Genomic DNA, 13,153 nt, shown 5'->3' on the forward strand with positions numbered 1-13,153 from the left:
GCTGCCCCGGGCGGAGGGAGCCGGGGCGCTGCCGGCCCGCCCAGCGCTCGAGCGAGTGAGTAGCCCAGGATAACTGCGGGCGGGCGGGCCACACGTGCTTTCAGGCGCACCTGCTGTTAACGTGCATTAGCTGCGTCTGTATTAAGGCGGTTTAGGCTCGCTTCCGGACGGTTGCGGGACTCAAGTTCGTCCCAAATCTGTCCATCCTCAACCACTAAACGAAACAAGCAAGCCTTATTACTTTAAGCGACTTAAACCGTTAAATAAAAAGCTTTTTTTATTTTGCTTCAAAAATTCAGCCACTTAAACAATTGTTTAATTGTTACATCACCTGCTTGTAGAGATGTGTTTGCTTGTGTTTTAGGGATGTATCTGGTAGCTGTGTTGGTCTGAGGCCAGAAGAAATGCAAACCTCTACAGCTCTTGGCTCAGAGATGGTACCTTGTATTAAACCAACTAAGAAAACACACACAAAAAAGATCTTTTTAAAGCTTGCAGAAAAAGTTTGGGGTTTTTTTTGCTATTTCTAAATTGGCCTAACACAAGGTATCATCTCTGAATCAAGAGCTCTATAGGTTTGCGTTTCTTAATGTATTTTAGCTATTTGTGAGCAAATTTGATGCCTGCTTTTGCAAGTATCAGATCTAGGCACAAAAGCCTAAAATCACCATTTTTAAGGTGTGTTAATGGCACGCACATGTAGATGCGCACCCTTAATGCACTTTTAATCAAGCTAAAGTTCCTTAAATTGGCACATGTAGATTTGCCCTCTGTTCACAGTGAAGCCATGCCGGCAGCAGTCGCCTTAAGGCTCTTCCCTGTGCAGCCCTGACTTGTAGCTAACAGGCTGGCCAGCGAGGCCTCGCTAGGAACCCCCACACCTGGGCTCTAGCCTAGCTCTGGGGCGAGGAAGGGGAGCTCATAGCAAGGCATCCTGGGATGCTGGAGGACCACTCAATTTATCTCCCTAGAGTGGAGGGTGGTTATACCTAAGGTGAGCTGGGTAGCACTCCCCAGACTTACCTCTGGCCTGAAATGACATAACTTTGCTTGGAGGGCACTTAGCAAAGAGCTTGAACTGGAGAATGCTTGGGTTTTCAGCCACTTTAGTCTAACAAGTCTCCCTTTATATGATATGAGCACAGGCAGATTAATGGATGGGCCACCAGGGCCCGGGCCCAGGAGCCACTACCAAATCAGGGGCCTCCAGGACATGCTTCCCTCCCCGTTTGCAAAGGACAAAGTGAAACTCCTACCAATTTGCCAAAGTTCATAACAAAACAGTCTCAGAAGAGGTCCTATAGCAAAGGATGAGCTTTGATTCCATCAGAGCAGACGTCAGTGCTGCCCACAAATTTCAGGAAGATAGTACTAGAGCACTGAAATTGTTATTCTTCTGTATAAAACACTAGAAGATTACACAAGACTAATGAAAGATGCAGTGCCTCCCTGCCTACAAAAGCTGTGTTTGCTTTGGTGTGAGATTTTTTCCATTGTTGAATATTGATACAAAAAAGTTTGATGCTAATTTCCATCCACTCTTTTCTCTGTCTCCATGCTTTATTAAATCTGCCTTGTTCACTCTAGGTCTTAGCCCCCATTATATCCCCTTTTTGCAAAAGCGTTTGTTTTACAATGGCTTCCATTGGCTGCTCTGGATGGCATCTTGGAGTAGAAAACTAGTTTTACAGGGAATATGGTGTGCATTGGAATAATTCCCTTGTTGAGATAGCTTGACATACACGTTTTGAGATGTATGAACATGTCCAACTGTACTTGCTACAGTTTCAGTGATGGTGTGAGAAAGTAAGGAGGTGCCTAAAGCTGCAAAACTTTTTATGGTCCAAAACAGTAAGAACAGCAACAAAATATAGGGCTACAGTATACACACAAAAAAGTGTTTTCTACTTTAGGAGTGTTCTCATTTTTCTGTAAATCACCATCAATTTATTTACCACTTTCCTGGTAGCTTAGTGTTCTTCATCCTGGGTGGCATAGGGAACCTCCCTACCTTTCTCTGATACCTACTGTTCTAATATTGACTATCCTATTTCCAGTTAAGGACTAGGCAAAGATTTTTTTTAATCAGATGTCAAAGGTAGAGTCATGTCCGGTAAGAGAAAAGAACTATGTCTTCAATCACAAGAAAATGGATGTTAATTTCTACCCCTATTTTGTCCCATCTGTCCCTCATATAATAAATCAAACTTTCCCCTGTTGTTCCTGGTGCTGCTATCTTTTTTTTCTTTGAAAAATGCTTTCACTCTGCAGCAACTACAGTGGTCACAACTGTGTTCCAAATGGGAAGCTGATGACAAGCATTACAGTTTTCTTAAGGAAAACAAAAGAAAACTTAGAAATAAGTGCTGCCTCTATTGCTTTCCTTGGTTACCAGATCATTTGACCAGTAGTAGGGGGCTGAGCTACTTTCTGTCTTAGGAAAATAATTCCCTTACTTTACCTGTAAAGTTTTTTTTAAGTGGCTCTATTCACAACTTGACCTCATGATGTTGATGGAGACATTAATTCATAATTGGTACTTGTTAACAACATCCTGCCGTTTAGTCTCTGCATGCTGCACTTGGGCAAGAATTACTCTCCTCCTCAGGAGATAGAAAGCTTAACGTCATGAGTAGTTTAAAACTGTCTCTAAAATGGAAACTGATAATTTTTCTGTTTTCTTCTACTTGGTTTTGTCAACGTCAACTTGAAAATCTCCAAAAAAAAAAAGGAGTTGGCTGGAGTCATGGATGTCAAGGTAGTTGGGGGGTTTCATTTCTTGGTGCTACTAAGGTGGATGCCTTATGGGGAGCCTGTGGTCATTCTGTGGAGTGATTTGTAGGTATGTTTCCCAGAAGGGGCTGGTTTGGGGCATTAGGGACATAGCCACACCCAATTCTCCTGCAAGAAACTTGATGAAATAAGTAATTGTTCAGTTAATGGAGATTCTTTCCCTGAAAAAGCATAATATTGTCTCTGCACGCTTCCTGAATCACAGGGAGACACACTGCACTCTGCTGCACTGCATTCTGGGTAGACTGACATGACAATGCTAGGGGCATCTTGCGGGAGAGGGGCATTCCCAGATCCCCAGGGTTCATGGAGTCATTGTCATCCATGGTTCCAGATCTGGATCTGATCAAGGGCAGGAGAGGGAGGCAGGATTTTTCTCACAGAATCATAAAAAAGTAGGGCTGGAAGGGACCTCAGATCATCTAATCCAAACCCCTGCTCAAGGCAGTCATCTTTATCTAAACAATCTAAGACAAGTGTTTATCATTGTTTGTTCTGTATCATGTGGTAAAAGGGAAGTGTCAATAGTGGTTGTGTTCAGGGTTTTTAAAACTAGAATAGGCAGCAGTGCAAGGGAGACAGGAGGAGGGACAAGACACGGTGTGTAGCCAGAAGTATATATTAAAAGAAGATGTAATGGTTACAAGTTACAAGCATTTTCAACTCCTTCCAGTTGAAAGCAAGCAATTTCAACTGGAAGGAGTTGAAATTTCGACCTGCTGCCCCAGTTAGCAGTTGGGCATGTGCAGACCAGATGGAAAGCGTGGCAGGAATTTGTGGTGTATGTTCTGAGGTAAAGGTGACTAAATCATGTAATGGATGGGTGAATGAATCTGGTGCAAGTGAAGGTGCTTGGTCAATGTTTGATGGACAGTGATTGACCAGCCCTTTACCCAGAACGATTGGATGGGAGAAAGTGGTGTGATTTTTGGAAATAAAAATACACTGTCTGAAGCATCTGCACATGAGTGGGTTTGTGCAAGTGGGTTCATGCATCTGTGGTGGTCTCTGGTGGTGATAGTTAGTGATTTATATCTGTGAGGCTTGGTGTTTGTGGATTGCTATACTTGGCCATGTCTGGAACTGTGTGTTATGAGTAGTATAGGTTGGCCAACTCTGGCTGAAGCTATTCCAGGAGATTTTTTTTCCCCGACATGACATAATGTCATTAATTGTACTGTTCAACCCATTCACAATATCACTCTCCCAGATTGCTTTCAATAGTCACTGGGAGATTGTCGTCAATTCTGGTAGACTCCTGGCCAATCTGGGAGGGTTGGCAACCCTAGAGTAGTATTCAAGTTCCCCATGGAGAGTTGAGGCAGTGTTACTACTGCAAACACCCCGTTCCAGTGGTAACCTCCTATCCAGTTGGATATTCTGCTCAGTTCAACTGGTTCTGCCTTTGGCTTGCCACCCTTTGGCCTGACCTGTTCTTCTGGATTTGGATTGCTCCCGATTACTATTTGCAGTTCATCGGGTTCTTCCGTGTCACATTTGGTAAAGTATAATCCTATTCTGTATTACTGTGTGTATTTCAAGTTGTTTCCTCCATACCTTATTATTGTTACCATTATTTTATTTTCCTTCCCTTTATTCCCTGGTGTTTAATACACCCTCCTTTATTTTGCACCCTCAACCTTGTCCTTAGTGGGCACATCTACATGTTCATTAATGAACTATAATTATGGCACATTAAGTTTAGTACCTGTAATACGCACCCTTCCTGAATTGCAGGTACTAAACTTCATGCATCATAATCGATGCTAATACAGATGAACAGTCTTTTAGTGATGCTACTGTAGATTTAATCTAATGCACTGCACATTAGAACATTAGCATGCCGCACTAATGTGCAGTAGAATTAGTCTTCTGCACATTAAGCATCTCATGTAGACATGAGTGTCAAATGCACTAATGAAGCTCAGGCTGGGCTAGCAGCCAGCAGTGTTGTGAAGGCCCTATTGCTGATCAGCCTGATTTGGCCTAACTCTTGCTTCACTCTACTGAGACAAATTCACCTTAGTGGATTCAACTCTCTCAGGGCTGGCTCTTGCATCAGGTGCACCAAAGTAATGTTTCAGTTTCAGCAAGGGAGCATGGTTTTGATCTTGTAGTGGAACAAGGGTTCAGGTAGGAGAGGATTGCCTTCCCAACCAGGAAGCACAAGATGGAGAGAGAGAGAGAGGATATTTTCCCAGTGTCTTAAGGAGCTTTGGCTCTACTGGACAGGGCTTTAGTAGACAGTTTCCAGAAGCCAGGTTTGAAGAAATGTCTAGGAGGCGTAGGGAGATGAGTGAGGGTAGGTTTTGTAGGGAACAAAAATGAGATTGGTCTTCAGTGCTCAGGTAAACTGTCTATTTTACCAATCAGTGACATCCCATGGTGGAAGGAATGACAAGTATGCTGGCTGTTTGGAAGTGGATTTTATAAAGGTTATACTTTTCATTTGGGTACAAATAGCCTCCTTCCTTTTGCTCCATTTTATTGTAAAGTATATGCTGGTCAGAAAAAGCAGAAATAGAGGTTTGAATGTGTATTAGGATTGTATATTAAGGATGTGATAGACTTTAAAGAAATAAGAAGGGATAGCATAGATAGAACCCACTTGAGGAAGCATGGTAAATGCAGTTTTACTGGGGTAGGTTCAAAGGCTGGATTTGGCTGTTTATGTAATATTGTTAGAGCAATAAAGGCTATTTAGATTATTATCATCAGAGACTAATTTCTCGGGTAAAGATGGGGAGAATTAACTCTACTAATAAAGGGAAGGCCTAATAATTCTAGAATAAAATAGCTGGTGGATTTCTTCATTAAATACTAACTGAACAAACATGAAGCAATGCTATTTTACTTTGGGTTTTGGTAAGTTGAGAGGCTATTAAGAACTGGTTGTAGAAAATGGTCTTAAATCCTATGACAGGCTGATTCATTTTAATTCAAACGAAAGATAAAAACAACTTGGTAATTTAGTTTCTCAATTTCAAAATGGAAAAATGAAAGATTAGGGGAAGTCTTTATGGAAGCTCACTGGATTGAGGAGGATCAAGGACTAGAATGTAGAAACAGCTTGGAATTTCAAGTCAAAAGGGGGGGGTGGAAAAACCAATCTGGAATTAGCTTTCCAAACATGGAGAAAAAACTTGTAGGAAAAGGCTCCAGATATAGCCAGATTAAGGACTACCTCACAAAGGATAGAAGCAACCAGAGCCCGAATGAAATGGAAAAAAGAATTGATTAGAAAAGAAGGCTACATCTTAGAGGTCTTATACAAATACAAAGGTCTGCTCAACCCTTTTAAACAGAAAATGAGATCTTACTGGGATCGCTCATAAGACAGAACTCTGCAAGGCCATTTTTGAGGGAATATTTGTTTCAGATGAATCATACTAGATTTACAAATAAAAATCTCTCTATTTTTCTCTTCTTTTTTTTCTGGCTATCCTGATCACTCAGCTTCACATCTGAGAGTCTAAACCAATTCTCTTTGGCTGCTCATGAAGGCTCTGGGGATGAGAGAAGATTGTCTGAGTGAGTATGCAAGAGTCAGGAGCACAATAGGTATTTTGTCACCCTTCTGGGTTGAGGTTAAAGGTCTACCAATAGCCAGGGAATACTGGAGGCACAGATGGTGTCAAAAGGAAAGGTTTAGCTACCTCACCCATTGGATGGTGTCCCCATGGAGGCTAAGGGTAGCAGCCCACAGGTGAGTAAAATGATAGTGATTTAGTGAAAAGGAAAGAATCTGGCAGTGGGTGGGGGAATAATAAATTTCAATATGGTTATGGAAGAGCTGAGGAAGCATAATAGAGTAACTTGCTGAATATCAGGTTATGGGAACACAAAAAACAGAACCCTGTTTCACTTTACGTATCCAGATGACACTTACTGCATAATTGTTGCTTTGGGCACTTGCTCACAGTAGGCTTTGCTTTGGTCAGGAAGGTCTGTGGTTCCATATTCACATACCTGGTCAAGTGTAAGTCTTGAAATTGTAGCTAGGTAACAACTCATGAGTAGTGGGTGTTAGAAGCAGGAGACCCAGGTTTTACACCACTCTTACCCAGGGAAGGTTTAAACCTATAGAGCTAACTGTTTAAGAGCAGTGCTTTAACTATCAAGACACAGCTATACTATCTAGTAATCCCTCCCCCCCTCAACCTCCTTCCATGTAACTTCTACTTGAAACTGGCCCTTGGAAGCCAAGAGCAGAAGATATATGAGGCTGTGTGGAAGACGATATAGTGGAGAGCATGTCATTTAATGAGATGGCTGCTAGCACTGATGGGAGTGGGCCCCGAGTTCTACTTTGAACCCCTGCTCACAATGGGGCAGACACTTGCATATGGCTCTCTATCCATTTTATGCAATAAAATAAATACAGATGAAGTTTTAGCTTCAAGAAGAAGGCTGCAGGGGAGACCAGGTAATGCCTAATCTGTGTCCTGGTGGTCAGAGCACTGTGCTGAGAAGAGTCACTTTTGATGAGGGGTTTAGAAGCTTAGTCTGCCACTTCCTGAGCAAGTACCCTTACTAAGAGACTTTTGGGATAAAACATGGCCCCTACCCACCTGTTTATGGAGTTTTGCCAGTTATCATGTTATGCTTAGGTATGCACACACACACAATCATGTCGCGTGCTCGGGAACCACACAGACACTTGTGCTGCCCCACTTTATGTGGAATAGGATCACAAACCAAGAATAAGTGCCAAAACTGACAGTTATGTGACTGGTACATGTCATTTGGCTACACAGTGTGAAACAGGATTCTGCCAAAAGCATTTACTGCAAGGTAAAGGAGGGCAGCATTTTATTGTATATTAGCTACTCTACAGTAACTGCTCACATACACGCTCTGATTCAGTACCAAAAAGCTAGCCCACAGCAATTTAGCCCTTTCACTGATGAATGAATGATAAAGTAATAGGAAAAAGAAGAGGTATTGGGTAAAAGCATACACACTGGCAGCTACCATAGCAGATGAGGGATGTTAAACTGCTGGTCTCCTTTACTTCACAGTAAATTATTTGTGTACTTATTTCCCGAAATATCTATACACATGAGAAATGAAAAGGAAGAAATAGAAGTCATAGTACTTAACCAACATTTTTATTTCATTGGTATCATAGAAACTTGTTGATATAACTGGAATATTGGTATGTAAGGTTTTAATTTGTTCAGGAACAATAGCCAGGAAAAAAAGGCAGGAGATGAAGAAAACATCCAAAGGATAAATAATGGGGGACTGTAATTATCTGAGTTCTTGGAAAAGAAATGTGGCAAACAGTCCATCAAATTCTTGGAATGTCCTAGTAAAAGACAAAAATGGCAAGAAGAAAAAAATTCTACAAGTACATTAGAAGAGGAGGACAAAGGGAAAGTATAGGTCAATTCATGTCAAAACAATCTTATTTCCTTCTTTGACAAGATAATTAGTCTTGTGGGTAAAGGAGAAAGCACTAGATGCAATCTGGAACAATGTCAAAAGCCTTACTAGACTTGCATTCTCAAAAGGAAACTAAAGAAATATGGTCTAGATGAAATCACTTTATGCAAAAGTGGCTGAAAACACTATAGTCAGAGAGTAGTGATCCATGTTTTATTGTCAAGCCAAGAGCAATTTCAGATGAGATTCCACAGCTCTACCATGCGGCTAGTTCTATTCAATATTTTTTTTTTAACAAATCTGGATGAAATAGGAAGTGGATTTATAATATTTGTGATGATGACAGCCAGGATGCGACAATAAGCAACTTGGAGGATTGGATCAGAATTTAGATTGATCTTGTTCTATCAAGATTTTAAGCTATTATACTATCATCTCTATGTACACTACACAAACACATGTAAATCAGGACAAAAATATTTTTTGAAATCAAATTAATGAACGTTGTAGTACATTTGCTTTTTAGAATATATTTTGGTATTTTTCTGGTTCAAAGTTGGCAAACCCCCTTGTTGAAAGGAATATTTCTGGGGGCAAGGAGAGGGACTTTTGGTTGCAAAGGTCAGGGATTAGGGGGTGGGACTTCTGCTCACAAGATGGTGACCAGGGGGCAGGGCTCCTGTCAAGGGGCACGGCTACCCTCACGGCCCTCAACAGATTGCCAAAACTCAGTAAGCAGCCCTCTGCCAGAAATAATTGCCTGCCCCCATCTTAAATAGGCCACAGACTGAATGAATCAACAGTGGAATTCACTCATTTTTCAAGAACCTCATTCTCAAATGTATTAGCTGGAATATTGTATGCAAGACTACTCAGTACTGATGAGACTCAGCTAAAGTACTGTGTCCAGTTTGGCTTCCTATGTTTTAAGGGTCTTATTACACAGGACACTTAGTACGTGTGAAATCTGTGGAATGGTATGCAGTATTAAAAGTTACAATGTGTTCTGAACAGCTTGTACTCTGCCATCTGAGGGCTGGTGAGCAGGCCTCGTGGTAGGCTGTGCTGGAATGACTTTTTCCTACATTTCAGACAGTGGCTGAAAACAGACAAATGAAAACACCAATTCAGCATCCTCACCTTACTAAGATGGCTACAAATCTCTGTGTCACGGCGGGGTCCGCCAGGAGGGCCGTGTTCTCCTTATGGCCCCCTTACCGTGCCAAGTTGGCCCAAGGGCACCCTCAAATTCTCGCCCGCCACATCTTTGACGGTTAGATAAAGTTGGGAGGCTGCCTTACGACTCCCTGGGCACAGTTAGCTGGGACCTCTGTCCCCGTGTGTTCCCGGACCCCCTGGGGATCTCCCAGTATGATGGGTGCTCCCCAGGCACCCTAGCCTTATGGGCTGCATGTGGCTCCTACCAACCCCTAATACCACACCCCAAGCCTCACCGATGGGATAGACGCTGGTATGTCTCTCTATATATATATACTGCCCGTCTCTGGGGCCTCCTCTAGGTACTCTCACCCCCTCTCTGGGGCCTCCTCTGTTGTGTTGCCCTCTGTAGGGCTCTCCGAGCCCACTCGGGGCCTCCCTGTGATATTGCCCCTTTCTGGGGCCTTCTCTAGTGTCACCTCCTGTCTGGGGCCTTTACAATAGTGCCCCCACCTGGGGCTTTTCCTACAATGTTGCCCGAACTCAGGCTTCTAAAATACAGCCCCCCTGTCTGGGGCTCTCTGCGCCCACTCTGGGGACTTCTCGGAAACGCTGCCTGATTCTCGGGCCCACTGCGCTGCTACCCCTCTCTCCCAGGGCTCACCGTGCCACTACCCCCTCTCGCCGGGGCAACCGCAGCACTCTACCCTGCTCCGGGGTTTGTCGCAGCACTAGCCCTTCTTCAGAGGCTCACCGCGCCCGCACTGGGGCTTCTCAAAGCTGCCCCTCTCTGGCTGGGGTCTACGCACCCCACAAGTTGCACCCTCACTGGCACCGGGGTTCCCATACCACTGGGGTTCCCCCTTAGAATACTGCGCCCTCACTGGCACCAGGGTCCCACCCCCTGTGGGTCCCTATGAGGCCTCCTCCAACCCCTATAGCCTCACCCAAACCACCGGTGTAGTCTCACAACCAAACAAACTCAAGCCTCCTGGCTATAACTCAACACACGCCCTATGGCTATAACAACATTGCTCCATGTCACAGCAGTACTTGCTGTTAGGCTTCTCTCCACATCCTAATTGCAGGAGCTCCTGCTCCTGCCCCTCTGGTTGCTGGCAGGGAACTGCCAGCCTGGCCTCAGCCCTGGGCCTTATGAGAGCCAGGCCCTGCCCCCTTCTGGCCAGCTGACTCACATTAGTTGCCCCAGCAACCCACAGCTGTGCTTGTTATGTTCTGCCAGGGCTCTCTCCCCCTGGCAGTTTCCACTCTCTAGGAGCAGAGCACCGAGGTGCCCTGCGACACTCTCCTTGGCCAACTTTTCCAGCTGGGATTAGATCTCCAAGGTCTTCCTGAAGATGACAAGAGACAGAACCGAGCAAACCCTACCCCGACCATTCTAAGCCACAGGCACTCTGTCTTCACATTTTACTTTGAAAATAAGTACACCTTTTTGGGTACACAAGTGAAGTGTGCCACCAATTTTAATCCAGAAAAAAATATGCCCTTGTGTAACAAAGGTACTATCCCAGGGGAGGTGAGAAGGGGTGACTGTAACACAATTTAGTGGCTGGCTAGCCTCATCTTCAGAGAGTATCTCCCCTCTCTCACCCACCACAACTTTATGTTGATTTCTGTATCTGAGGGAGGCTACCTCAGAGGTTCCTGAACTAGGTCCCAGCCTCTGGTCTGTGGGCTAGTTAATGCCTGGCCACTCAGATATGTTAGATGAGACTTGGCCCCTTTTTCTCTCAGCTGGGTCCCATGGGCTAGTCCCACTGCACTGGACCTGGCTTCTGGTTCCCAGCTTTGTCTTGGCCCCCCCCACAGGCCTGGTCTGCCCTGCTCTGGGCTCCAGGTTCACTGGACCCACACTGCACTCAGCTCTGGGCCTGCTACTTTCCCAAGATGTCTTGAACCTGCCCCCAGAAGTGGTCAGGGCTGATGTGTCCCCCTCAGGGACCAATGGGACCTCCAAACCACCCCTTTAGTCCCAAACCTGAGCCACTAGTCAGTAAATTATAACCAAAAGAAAAGCCTTGGGGCTATAACCAAACCTCTTCATTCCTGGGTACTCAAATAAAACAAAACAGAAAAAATAACATACTGTCCTTCCAGCCCACAGGAACAGCTCTCCCCTGCCTGCCCCCAAAGGCAGGCAAACACCTAGGGTAGCCACCTCCCAGGTTAAGCCCTCCCAAGGGTTCTCACAGTCTGAGCAGTGGCTTCTAAGCAGTTCTGCAGGCACTCCTTGGCTGCTACTCAGCAAAAAGCTAGCCCTACACTGCAGCTTGCAGGGCCTGTGTTTATAGGGCTCTCTGGTCCATTCCCCTGCTGGTCACCCACCTTCCTGGGCTTCCACAGGTGATCCCCATCTTGGCCACTCACAGGGCTCCTTGCTGCTGCTGCTGGCTTTGGTAGTAAGTGCTTGTTCCAGTCTTATCCCCCCTTTTTGGATCTGTGCCCAGGCTTGTCTGACCAGCCAGCCCCCTTGGCTCTGCCCTCCCTTCTCAGTAGTGGGGTAGGGACCCAGTTACACCCACCTATTGAAAGCTTTTGAAATACTGGCCTAGATATACTTTTCCTGCCTTAGCTTACGGTAATGAAGTAGCAGTCTTCCTACCATTTTTGCAAGGGTCTGGAGCTAATCTTGTTTGACACAGAGTAAACCCTCCTGGAAACATAAGGTGTTGACAGAAGTGATATTTGTCCCATGATTAGCCCGTTGAAAGTGCTCTACAGCTGTGCCCTAACAGAACTGCATGGCTGCAGAGTGTTTAAAAGCATCTCACTGTATGGCAAATTAACCCTCATTTAAGGAGGGTTCAGATGACGTGAAGGCATTCTAAAGCGGAGCACCTTCACCTACTGCTTGTCTGCTTGCAGGAGCAGGGCTGAGCTCATGCAGCCCCCAAGTGCTGTCTGTAGGATGGGGGGAGGAGGAGAAGGGAGGGGAAGGAGCTCTATTCTGGGGTGTGCCCAGCCTGCACTGGGGAGGGAGGGGTGTGGATTGGAGTCCTGCCCCCCCCTCTGGGGGGGGCCTCAATCCATGCTGCCACCCTCCAGTACAGGCTGGGCAAACCCCAGAATGGAGCCGTCTCCCCTCCCTTTTCCTCCCATCCTGTAGACAGCATTGGAGCTGGGGGGGCTTGGCTGGGCTAGGAGAGAGGGGATGCAAACACAAAGCCCCCAAGCCAAACAGTGAACATCTGGGGGCAGTGGGCGGAGGGGTTGCTGTAACTCATGGCACTTCCTGTGAAATGCCATGAGTATAGTGGGGAGCTGCATGTCTGTTAGCGCACATAGTGTCTAGGAAAAGTAACATTTCAAGAGACAGACAGTCACACCAGGAAGTTTCTGATGCTACATTTCCTGGACACACTGTTTCCAGGAGAACTTGATCTGTCACAATCTGCCATAAGTCTGGAATTTCGGTCCTCCTCTACCCTCTGCCTTCCAAAAACAAAATGCATGTTTTACTTGGTGGTGTGTTGTATGTGAGAAAATACGGTATGCTCTAGCTTTTCTGCCAAATAAACAACCAAAAATACCTTTCCAGTATTGGCAGATACTACAGACATTGTTGTAAAAATATTCCTGAGAAGAGACATCCAATATCATGCATGCCCTAGACAGCAGTTAAGACAGGAGTTATAAGTGGTTTATCAAATAAGCATTGCTTATTCTCTAAGCTTACTGAATATATGGGAGAGGGAAATGTACCCCTCTCAATTCCCAGAACTGACCATTATGTTACAATCTTTTCTTCCCAATATCTTTTCAGATTTGTTCCCAGTTTCAATGTTCATTTTAA

Source organism: Alligator sinensis, unplaced genomic scaffold (genome assembly GCF_000455745.1).
Source record: "Alligator sinensis unplaced genomic scaffold, ASM45574v1 scaffold289_1, whole genome shotgun sequence".
Taxonomy (NCBI): domain Eukaryota; kingdom Metazoa; phylum Chordata; order Crocodylia; family Alligatoridae; genus Alligator; species Alligator sinensis.